The sequence below is a fragment of the Anopheles darlingi genome, chromosome 2, assembly GCF_943734745.1.
Source record: "Anopheles darlingi chromosome 2, idAnoDarlMG_H_01, whole genome shotgun sequence".
NCBI lineage: Eukaryota > Metazoa > Arthropoda > Insecta > Diptera > Culicidae > Anopheles > Anopheles darlingi.
Genome location: NC_064874.1, coordinates 50,934,403 through 50,946,902, shown reverse-complemented (window position 1 = coordinate 50,946,902; position 12,500 = coordinate 50,934,403). Strand labels below are relative to the sequence as shown.

General features: G+C 48.4%; 1 protein-coding gene across 7 annotated transcripts in view; it reads left to right on the top strand.

Annotated features, from left to right (window-relative positions):
• LOC125948343 (protein roadkill) overlaps positions 1-12,500 on the top strand; it is a 67,339-nt gene that overhangs the window by 51,530 nt on the left and 3,309 nt on the right. The gene's annotated exons all lie outside the window — the stretch shown is intronic.

The window sequence follows — 12,500 nt, the reverse complement described above, 5'->3', positions numbered from 1 at the left end:
CCGTGCTGTTGACCGGTGGAAATTCTCTCGAACCGCGGCGGCGGCAGCAAGCCAAAGCCCCAGGAGAGAAGGGAGTAGTGGATCTCCGTAGTTGTGTTTTCTCAAGAAATGATCACATTTTGTGTGAACAACCACTCCACGAATCTTTCCAGAAAGCTCACAATATTCCAGAAGTAGTAGCTTCTTCGGTTTGTTGTTGTTTTCATTATCAGCGGTGATGAGTAATATCAATTCTCACTCATTGATCCATGCAAAATGGGGTGTGACTTGGTTCGATGTTGTGTGTATATAAGATTGGACTTTCGGACTGTGTCTCTGCACCCCCTTCTCCTCCTCCTTTACCGATGATTCCTCCGATCGCTCACTCCCGTTGTCCATGCCCATGAACCGCATGAGCTCGATGTGGAGTAGCAGCTAGCTCCATCGTGAGGGGCGAGAGAATCGAAGCAAAAGTTCAAGCAGCAGCGCGCACTCTCCCGTCGTCTCTCTCTCTCTGGTTTGTTCTGCCTTTTCTTTATATTATTTTTTATTTTGTGAAAGTGAGCAAAAGAGAGTGATTCTCCTGTGGAAGCGGGCGAAGCAGGACGAGATCAAGCTGCTGCTCTCTCCTCCTGGGAGAAGAACATGTATCACGGGAACAACACACCGGTTGAGTTGTACAAACCGTACGTGGCGTTGTTGCGCGGGGAGCGGCCGCCCCTCCTGGCCTTTGGTGTGTACTGAGGGAGGAGAACACACAACCAGAAAAGACGACGACGACGAACGGACCCCGAAGGAATGAAAAACATCCCAGAGACAGAGACGGAAAGAAGAGCGCACATGAGAATGAGAATAAGTATAGTGTGTGAGAAAGAGGGAGAGAGAGAGAGGGCCGGTGGTGGCCACCCTGGGCCACCGTCGGTCGGGTAAGATGGGATCGACGTCACATTTCAAGGCCGAGAGGTTTTTGAACTACCGCGCGAACGGCTACAGCTCATGGTCGTCGTCGTCGTCGTCGTCGTAGCAGCAGCAATTCCTTCCCTGGTGAGGTTCGAAACCCGGTGCTAAGACCCACGGCGGCGACGGTGGTACAAGAGGTGAGATAGGGATAGGGATGAAGATGAGGGACAAAAACCACTTGCCACCATCGCGGATTGCTTGTGGCCTCAGAACCACCATACGCGGCCACGGCACTCGCTGCTCCTCCAGAGAAACACAGAATGAAGACTAACTACAGCAAGAGCCTAGAATCCTCGTCCTCCTCCGCAACAAATGATGATCGAGCACGATATGATTGACCCCCTCGCGTCATATCGCCTAAATGATAACGTCTTTTGTGAGCGCATTATCGGGTTTTAAACACCATCACCACCGTCTGCTACGGACGGAAGGATAATGGTGCTGTTTTTGTGTGCCTGCCTGTGTGTTGCTTCCTCCCATTAAATAACGATTAGCAAGCAGCACCAGCACCATCACCAGCGAGCGAGCACAAGAAGGACACTAAGCGAATGTCCTGTTTTTTCTGTATGGCTCCCCCTTCCTCTTGCTCCTCCAACAAATGATCACAATGAAGACGTCAACCTCCATGTTCCATGTTTTTTTGTATGACCTTTTTGGGTTGCCACACGGGGGGAGGTAATCAGTATTTAGGTCCGTCCGTACAGATCGTTTTCAGCTTTCCCGTGGCAAAATGATTGATGAACACACCCAATCACAATCCCAAGGCCCGTTTGGTCGCAGAATGTGTTCGTTCTAATTTTTTGTTTTTTTGTTTTATTTTTTTGAGATTATTCACCAAACTCCAGCTCTCCAGAGTGCGTGTGTTGTGTAGAGCAACAAAGAAATGCTTTGCGAATTGCTCTGCGAATGATGAATTTTTCATCCAAACCTTTTGAGCTAAAATGGTTGAAGGAAAAAAACAATGTGTTTGTAATCCGCAGACCAGAAAATTATGTGTTTTCTATGCGCTCTGACTAGAACGATTGAGATTACCGAACCGATGTGTGTTGTGTTGTGTTGTGGTCCGGTTGTTGACACTCTCTGCTTCTCTCTCGCTCTCTCTCCCTCTCCCCATTTACTACCGCAAAAGGTGGATCCCCCCGTAAAAGGGAGAAGAAGAAAGTTCTAACAGAACGCGCGATATAACTCGTGGTGTGCACACCATCACTGCTCCCCATCATCATCATCATCATCATCATCATTTGTTCGCTACTACAGCTTATGGATGTGTGTGTGTTTATGTGTGGTGTGGTTGAGCATAATAAGTCCGGGGCAATCGACCCCGGTCGGTGGGGGTCAATCTTCTTCTCCCCTTCACCCACCCATTTTTCCACCTTTTGCTCCCATCATTCCTTCTCCAGTTCTTGTCGCTGTTTGCTTCTTCATGTGGTTTGGTTAGTGGTTTGTCGATGTGGAACGGAACTCCACCTTCCACGCGGGGGACAGTGAGAGAGAGAGAAAGAGCGAGAGAAGGTATTCGGGATGTAGAATATTATACCATCTCCAATGATCATCATGAGCAGTCGGGGCGCAACATGAAACTGGGAATAGCGAGAGAGAGAGAGAGAGAGGAAGAGAGGGAGAGAGTACAGATACCATATGCGTGTACCTGCTGTTGCTGGTGATCTTTGGGGGGCACTGGTGTCCGATCGTCGACCGGGCCAGCAACAGAGCGGCGCGGTTACTCGTTGGCTTTTAACTTTAACTGTGTGCTCTTCGCAACGCGCGCACGCATACAGAACGAAAGCAGCGCACCTTCGATTGGAAATGTGACGGTCCGGGAGCACACCCCCCCCCCCCCATTCTTACCACCAACCAGCAACCCTGAGCAGCGGGTAGAGGACGAAATGACATTGAACTGCCTTCCGAGTGTTGCTCTCCATAAACATGTTTGTCTCGTATGCTATCGTAACCTCGGTCCTCTCACACACATTGATGCTCACTTTCTACTGTTCTGTAGGATGTACCTATCTCTTCATGTTTCGCACGCGACGATGGTTGTTCTTTTGACGAGAAATGAGTTTACAAGCAGCAAACAAGAAGCAAGAGATCAACGATATAGTCTCTCTCAACTCAACCACCCTTAAGGTGGTAAGGGCAAAATTCACACAAAAGTTCACATTTTAATGTGTTCTTTTACTTTGTAACATGTGATAGTAGTGAATGAAAATGAAACACGGTCATTCAAACTTTTTATCGCCATTGCCATTGCAACGGGTTCAACGATCGCTTGAGATGCGATATCTGGATAATACCACTCCCGTGTTTGGTATACTCATCGCAACTAACTGTTGCGTCCAAGAGCATAAACATTAGTATGTTATGTTATGAGGAAGCAGTTTGCAATGATTATTTAAACTTTTAGGAAGCGCAAAATAGTGACATTTGGTTATGAACTTTGTGAGACAACGATGATCACCACCTGTAGATCACAGCCGTGCCTTCCTGTTAAAGCAAGAAAAAGAAACTACTTATTGTGCTCCCCTTTGTCTTCTGGCCATCGGGGAGCACAACGATCACAACGCACTCGTATCTTTCGCAGAGTTCATCGATCTTCCTAATATTATGTGTCTACACAGGTCCATTTCGGTCGCGCTTACCTGCTTCTTTCTCTCTAAAAGAAAATGTATTTGTTAAGCAGTAGTGGAGGGGCGATAAAAAGGAAATAGTCATTTCCTCCTCCGCTTACTCTCTGTTGTTGTTGGTGGTGGTCGTTCATCGGTCGTTGGCTCTCCGCTTTTATCGAAATTCTTTTCGACGCACCCCGGGCGTGAAGCGCGCGCCATGACGCGAGAATAAAGTTATAAGGGGGAGGGCGCGGCCAGCCTTTTTCTCATTTCTACGCCCGTACCCACGCACGCACGCACGCACGCATATGTACGCACTGGAGCGAAACTAATATCGTGGAGAATGAATGAACGTTCACCGCCGCGTGCGTCGTTTCCCTAACGTTCTATTCGCGCGCGGCTACATTGGTAATGGGCGCGCGATCAAGTGTTGACCGCCGCCGACTAATGTTCAATTCATGCTTCCCGAGGTGTGTAAGACGGGTGCGTATGATTAGAATGCCAAATCCATCTCTCGATGCAGGAGGGCGACGACCTTCGAACCCCCGTTCCTCCCATCCTGGTGCGCCTCCTCTCATGCTGATGTAGTAGTTCTTGTGTGCGTGCTTCATGAATTGTGTATCTCACTCTTCGTTGGTCGTCATTGCGCGAATGTTTGGACATGATAGAGGATGAAAAAATGGATTAAGAGACGCTCCCGCCTATAAATCCGTTGCCTTTCAAGACAAAGTAACAACACCATTACCTAATGGGCGATAGCTCTTAGCTGTTTTGTGTTAAATGTTGCCTTGTTATCAATATCTTCGATATAGCGAGATTTGTATTGCTCTGCAGGAAGATACGGAGCCATTCGAGAAACCATTATTTCGTCAGCTAACACAGTGGTGTGGTGCATGATTGCTTTAATAACCCGCTACATCTGTACGCGCTTTAAGTACCTGCTACCTGATATTCATCTTTCACTTCATCCTGTGAAAGTGATGAGAGTAACAGCCCCCCCGCCAAGATGGGCCGGAAGTTGTTTGACGTTTTTTCAAATGTTTTCCTCATCATTCATAAAGAAAAACATGCTCTCGCCACCGCCATCTTCGAAGCACTTGAGATGTGGGGAAGAGACAAACCAGTAGCAGTAGCAGCAATAGCAGCAACGGAACGCTCTATTATGCTGCTGCTTCCCAATTATGATGCGCTCGGTCACAAAGTCTGTGAGGGCCGCCGGTTACATAGAGCGGCGGTAATTGAAAGAGACGATCACTTCACCCACTGGGTGTTGTACGCTCTGCAGCAGCAGCAGCGTCCGTTCTCTTGAAAAAGTTGGCCCTTTTTCCGCTTTACTTGGTGCTCGTATCCAGCTTTCTAACGAATGTGGTTTGTATATCTCGACCCCTGGAGTAGAGCTACAGTAGTGGATGCGTAAAACATTCACTTCGCCGTCAAAATCATATCCACCTCAACATATTTCATGATGAGACTTTAGTGGTTTTTGTGTAACTTTTAAATATCTTTTCGAAGTAAAAGTACTCGCTTTTCAATCCTCGCTAGCTCATGGTCGAATGCCATCAAATTGTTTTCTAAACTTTTGGTAACAAAACAACAGCTGAGCTTTTAATGTGTTCCTGGTGAGTTTGGTTTTGGCGCTGAAGGGTAAATTATACTACTGTGTCCAAAAAATAAGGTGACAGTGGATGTATTTTGAAAGTTCTTTAATTTTTCTTTCAAATCAATTTTTTGCCATCAATGTAATCCCTCCCAGACACAATGCACTTTTGCCGACGAATTTTCCAGTTTTCTAAACACGCGAAAATGTCGTCTTTAGGAATGGCCTTCATCACCTTTTTCGCAGCGGCTTGAATCTGCTCTATCGTGTCAAAACAGAGTCCCAGGAACGAAATTTTGGGCTTGTCTAATAGCCAGAAACCAAATGTAACCAAAACAGGTGCATACAGTTTTATTGGAACGATATTATTGAAAATGTTGGTAAAAAAGTCACAGAAAACCAACGAAGTGTTAGATGGATGGATGGAAAATGGAAAACATCCTTCCAAATGTAATTAGCGGATATGTTTGATATGCAAATATCATCAACAAAGTCTCTTATTGTTAATAGACGGTTTTCCAACACCAAATCTTTGATTTTTTAGACGTGAACTGCATCGATGTCGTTGGTGGTCGTCTAGAGCGTTCTTCCTTTTCAAAACGATCCCGACCCTCCTGGAAGTCTTTCCACCAAGTGTAAATATTTTTTATTGACGTAGTATCGTCACTAAAGGCTTTCTGTACCATTTGCATTGGTATATTCGCAGCAGAAAAAATATTTTTAATGCAAAATCTTTGCTTAAAAATTTGCGACATGGAGAAAAACGAAGAATGCACGTTTAGCAGTTCACAAAAAAATACGTATCTCAAACACTAATATTTTGACGTGAATCTTGCCATGGTTGTCAATAACAGTGCTGACAACCTATAAAAAATACAAAACTAAAGATATCCATTTACGCGGGCAATTTGGACACCGTGTTACCTTACTTTTTGGACACAGTAGTACAATTTCCATCTGTCTGAGCAGACTTTTCTGTTACTCGCAGTTCTGTTTGTGTGTTTATAATTAGTTGATATAGCCCATTTTCACAGCAGTAACATTGGAATACTGTGGTGAAAAAACAGTTAATGGAAAGAGTCGCATTTCACTGGCAATTTTGTGTAGTACATTGTCAGCTGTAGGGTGAAATTTGCTCACTGTAATACGGCCAAAAGCCGGCCTGAAAACATGCAAATAAGACAGAAAGAACATTACTATCGTCAATGTGTAATGCGTATGCAATGAAACTTACAATGGGATGGAAAGGAAATACCCAAGGAGATCTAACACTTGCTCGTAATAGATGGCATGCAAAACGTTCTAAAATAAAACAAAGAGGGAAAGAAAGTGACCAAACAAGAGACAGCGAAAACGAAAATAACTAAAAGCTGTTATCAAAACTTTAACTCTTTTTATTTGTCTGTACTGCCAGGATCGATAATCCTGTTAACTACAGCATAAACTCAATCGAATGAAATATTGCACCCATTGCCATTGCCCCGTTGTACGGAAGAAAGGCATATGCAAAACGGAGTGGCGGATGGGACGATGAACATCAGTTAGACTGCAGGATGCAGCTCTGTGGTGTGTGGTAGAGGGTGTAGTGTGTGCGGGAGGTGGTGGTGGTTAGTGGGGTGGTATTTTGCACATGTGCTACTACTGGTTGGTTCCTTTTTGGCCATATCTCTCTCTGTCTCTCTCTCGTCGCATTATTTACACAATCATTTTTATACTGCGTGAAAGTGAAAAATGAAAGTCTCTCTCAGTGTGTTGTGTTGTGGTCTGGGGTCCGGTGGTCGTCGCCGTTGGTTCAGCATAATACTCTCCTTTCACATGGCGTATAAAGCGATGGGTGCGTGGGTGAAGATAAATTTGGTTACCATTCGCTCTCTTCGCGCTTCTCGCGTCCCTCTCTCTCCTCCCAGCAGCTCCATTCCTTCCTTCCAATCGTGGTGCATGCATCTATAAAGCATTAAATTCGATTGTCGCCCGCAGATTGCTGCTGCTGTAGCACGATCGCTACTTATGCTTGCGAGTACTGTATGTTGTATGGTGATTAATGAGGCATATTTAAGAGTAACACCCCAACCCACCACCCCACCGATCGATCGGCAGCCGATTTGATAAGAGATTGCTTTCTGCTATCTCTTCCGTTGCATAACAGCGGATCCTCCGTGCATTCCCTCGCTTTTGGGTGCTTCTTCTCCTCCTTCACCTCTTCCACACACCGCCCGCAGCACCGCCACATTTTACGCCAACTTTCGCTAAATCAATCGCTTGTTTCCATGTTGCGTTTCTGCTGCTGTTGCTGGTGGTGATGGTGGTGGTGGGTGTGTGTGAGACACGCGGGATTGTTTCAAATAGTTTTCGTGGATTAAGTAATGTGTAACATTGTTTTCTTTTTTCCCCTTGTGGATGAAATGGATTGTAATGGTGCACTTTAAGGCGTGTGTGTGTGTGTTTAAAGCGTGTATAACATTCACTTCCTGTTGCTGTAGCGCGCGTCCCTAGCATCATCATCCCCGCTCCTAGTGGGAGGTTTTCCTTTTACTTTCGCTACTCTTTTTCTCCGTCAGATTGATCACAGTCCGAATCTCCCTTCCCCCTTCGCCGTAGTATTGTTGTTACAGGCGTGTTGATGGTACTCTCACTTTTTCCCATCCTCCGCCCGGATCGTCCCGGGCCCAGCAGCCAGCTTTTGCCCTTCGATCCCTGTTGCACTCGATCCCTCGCCCTTGCTCTTATCCCCATGACCACCAATACTTCTTCTGGATTCCCCGGGTTTCACGGGTGTTTATTCAAATCTGGAATAATCAGAAATCACCAAGGAAGAGAGAGAGAGAGGTGTCCTGCATCATCCCCTTGATGGTTTGTAACCACCTCTGTCACTACTACTCCCAGAGCTACAATTTCCCTCGAAATAATGTGTTCCGGTTGCTGCTGGGGTGATCACGACGATCACGATGCCGTCATACACAACACTCGCTCCAGCAGATTCCCCCCCAATCGCCAGCGCTCGGTCTCCCTTTTTCTGAAGAGAAATGAAAGGGGGGGAAGGTTGGGTTCCCTCTGCTCTGCTCTGCTCTCTCGGCTGTGGGTTGTTGTTGTTGGTGTGGCCGGCTGCGAAACACGGCGCCAAATGAGAGCGAAAGTGAAGTAAGCTCTAGTAAAAGGGGGGAGGGTAGAAGAGAGGGGTCCGTGCAGACACGCGCGGTGCCGGCGACGGTGGTGGAGGCGGCGGCAAGACCCCACGATCACCCAACGAATACTTTCGTTTTCACTTTCGTTTGTGGCTGCTTTTTAGCTGACTTGATATTACCGCTGCTGCTGCTGCTGTTGCTCTTTAAGCCCCCGAAATGTAAGGAGGATGAATTGCACCACTATGAAGCCGGCGACGACGACGACGACGACGACGCTGCAACTGGAAGAGACATTTCCAAATTGTTGTCTCCAAACAGCCAGCGCCACAATCGAGAAAAGATACTGATCTTTTCAGACGATAGATAGAAGATCACTTGGTGTTTTCTTGAAACTCGACAAACATACACTTTTGTGTCAATTTTGTAAACTTTAGTATCGCAAATTTGGGAATCAATAATTGTAATTATGTAAAGAAATGTTACTAGTTGCCGTGTTTGTTTGGCGCTCTGTAAGAGTTTTGCAGATCTTTTGCTTCATTCTTTCATCATTTTAAATCACTTACACAAACAAAAAGTGCTTAAATAGATCTTTTTAACTGCAATAACAAACCAACCACCATATGAACATACAAATGATGCTCCGTTTTTAAATGCTAAAATGAAAACACTATCGGCAATGAAAAATGAAAAGGATAAGAAAGAATAAGGGGGGTGGGGAAGGGGGGCTGATCGTGAGCACAGTTGGATAATGGATCACAAGGGATCAGGGAAGGAGATGATGCACGATCGACGGCGATGCAACCCACCACCCTCTCTTTCTAATTTCTTTCCGTCTTTCTTCACTTACATAACGCTTACTCGTGTTGTTACCAGCCGCGCGTGTTTCCTAGCAACCGCATGGTGAAAGGGGTATAGTGTAGTGGAAAAGAGATCGAGAGAAGGCAGCTGGCGGGTCGGGTCGCCGCCTTCTTCTCTCCGATGGTAGTTTGCTGGATTTAACTTTCTTCGAAGGGATCGTCCTGTACCACCACCACCACCACAAACCCCCTTTCTCTTTCTTGATCCCCTCTCCCCTCATGTATTCAATACTCACCTTTGCCAATTCCGCCGATTTTATGCGTCCTTTTTCCATGCGAGAGAGCATCGAAGAACTCTCCCACCGATCATTGATCGATCGGAAGAAGAACTCTTTCTCCATTTCCTCCTCCTAATCATTCACTTTCCAACCGAGCGAGAGAGACGCGGCCATCGTTTCAATTCCGGTAAATCGGAGGCGGAAGAGATGATTCGGGGCGCAGTAGTATATTTGAGTAATGGACACAGAGGGGGAGGAACAGATGATGCTCTAATCGTGATGATGATGATGATGATGATGATGATGATAGTGCCATTTGCCTGTCTGGCTGTCTGTCTGTCTGTCTGACTGTCTGATGGGAAGTTTCGTGTGCGTGAAAGTACGGATCGGACGCTCGTCCCAGCTCCACTTCGGGCGCCAAATCTTCGACCGAAAGCTCGCTCTCGCGCGCCTTCGATTCTCCCTTCTCCTGCGTGTTGGAAAGCCCCCAGTCACCACCACCTGCCTGCCGCCGGCTGCCTTACCTTGAGTGAAAGTCCACCGCCCCCCACCTCTTTTTCTCGCTCGCTCTTTTTCTCTCTCTCGATCTCTGTCTCCATCATCCAAGGAGTTAGTGGTTGGTGGGTGTCGTCCATCGTCAATGCGGTAACAGTACAGTGCTGTGGACGGAGGGGAGTGTAGCGTGTGGAGTTGGAGCAAGCAAATCGTCGTCTCGTCAGCGACGCCGCCGCCGCCGCCACCCCATCGTTACTTCCATGTTATCATCGTCTGGCTTGGTCTCTCTCGCACTCGTCGATCGTGGGGCCACTCTCCTTCCTTACTGACGACGACGACGACGACGCTTTCTTCGCGTGTTCCGTTTTGAGCGCGCGCGTAGTGAGTAAAGTATCGCGGAATGGCGCGCATGTCCTCCGATCAGTGACGCTCTCGCACTGTTTCGCTGCGCACCGAATCCGCTGCGCCTCTCTAGACCACGGCGCCCAGCCCCTAGTGTTTGTTGCCGCCGGCTTACGGCGTGTGTTTTGTCCGTTTGTGAACCCATCCCCCCCGGACGGCGGGAGCGCGCGGTGGTGATATTATGTTGGATGCGCACACCTTTTGAAGAAAGGTGTCCGTGCGTGTTCTGTGCGTGTTCTTAGCTCTCTCTCCGTGCGTGCTCCGTGTATCGATAGAATATCGAATGTGCTATCAACGGCGTTTATGTCGTCCATCTGCGTATTGTGTTGATTAGCGACGCACAACACACGCCCCAAATCGTAGTGTGCTCTGGAGAGTAGTTAGTACACCGCTTACTCTCTACAACCAAGGAGGCGGTGCAGTGTGTTGTTGATTGCCTACCTTGAGGAGTAAAAAAAGAATAACTCACAGCCGCCGCCACCTGTGATTTGGAGTGTGGTGTGTGTTGCGTGTGGTTTGATCGTGAGTCCCCGTCGTGATCGTCGATCGTGTGGTGGTTCGTGTAGAATAACCAAGCAAGCAGCAGCATGATGGAGGCAAACGACAATGCCGCCGCATGTCTGCAAACGGCGACAACGACGGTACGGACCCGAACGATCGCCATTGCCACAACGACACCGGCGGCAGTGGCAGGATCAAATGCGGGCCCGGCCAACGCCGCAGCCGAGGTAGCAACTAGCGCGTTCATCGTTCCTTCTTCCTCTACCGGCGAGTTTGTGAGGCCCCGTCCGGCGGTGGCCCCTCCGTTAACCCGCCGTCGCATACTGACCGCTACCTACATGGCCACAACGACCATCTCCAAGTCTGGCGATGCGACACTACCATCACCACCAAGCGAAACTCCTCCACCGCCCGGTGTTGTTGCGTCATCATCGTCGTCTTCCGCGTCCTTGGTGGCCAGACGGTTAGTAGAAGATCATCCTGCGGAAAGCGGCACCAGCAGCAGCAGCAGCTGGACAGTCCACCAGCGACCAGCTCCAAGCATCACCCCAAGCCTACCGTCTAGTACCACCACCACCACCGCCAGCGCCAGTGTCTCGCCTCAGCAACGGTTCATCACTACAACAACCACAACGACGTCGTCCATTGTGGCAGCAGATGGTGCCGATGGTGCCGATGCCGCCGCCACACCAACCGAAACCGACGATGACCTCGAGGAGAGAAAATGTATCTTCAAGATGAAGCTCAACTACTACAACATCTATCTCGTAACGACCAGCTACCGAAAGGAAAGGCTCTACTCCTCTCATCTCTCATCTTCCCCCTTCGCCTCCCTTTTTCCAATCCCTTATGCAGGCCATAAAAAGGCTTTTGAGGGGGGGCGTTCATCGCGACCATTTTCACTTTCTGCTTACTTCCCACACTCTCTTCCTTCTTCTCTCTCTCTTTGTTGCTCTGTGGCTGCGCTCCACGTGTGTGGTGTGTTGTGCTGTTACGTGTTTTATGCGTACCACCACCCCCAACAACACCCCCCGCCCTCATCAAAGGGGGTGGAGGGTCGACCCCAGCGGGGGAGCTAGAGAAATCGCCTTCAGCGTTTAACATTTGTCTGCCGAAGGATGGATTGTGTGTGTGTGTGTGTGTCTGTGGTTTTGTTTTTTTCTCTTTCCTTTCTTTCCTGCCCTCTTCTCCACACTCCGTTTGCTTCACGCGTGCGCCCGCCACTCTCTTTACATAATCGCTACTCAACCTCAACTCACTCCATTTGAGGGGTGGGGGGAGGGCGCATCATCGTTGCTGCTCATCTTACTTTCTTCTTCCGTGACCCCCGATCCACCACCGGCACCGGGGAGCGACGGCGGAAAAAGGTGGTCCGTAGTCAGGCTTCCAGCCGATGATGTGATCATCACCTCTCTTCCCGGCCACCACATCGGTCTCATTTTTTTTTTGCCAGACAAAACGCACAGAAATGGCACCACAGTATTGTGCTGCTTTTCTCCATCATTATCAACACCACCACCGCCAGACCGCGATCGTGGGGCTTTCCCTCTAGTTGATATCACGCCGCGCGGCGCCTCACGCCGCCATTTCGCCGTTTTCTCCTGCGAGAGGGCGAGAGGAAGGGGGTCTGGGGGAAGGGCGCACACAACATTCTCTTTTTGTGTGATCGCGCGCGCTGCAGCGGCCGCCAACTCTTCCGCATTTCGCTTTCGTTTTCTTTCGTTCGTGTTGTGTGAGAGAGTAAAGAAGAAGGGCAGCAACCT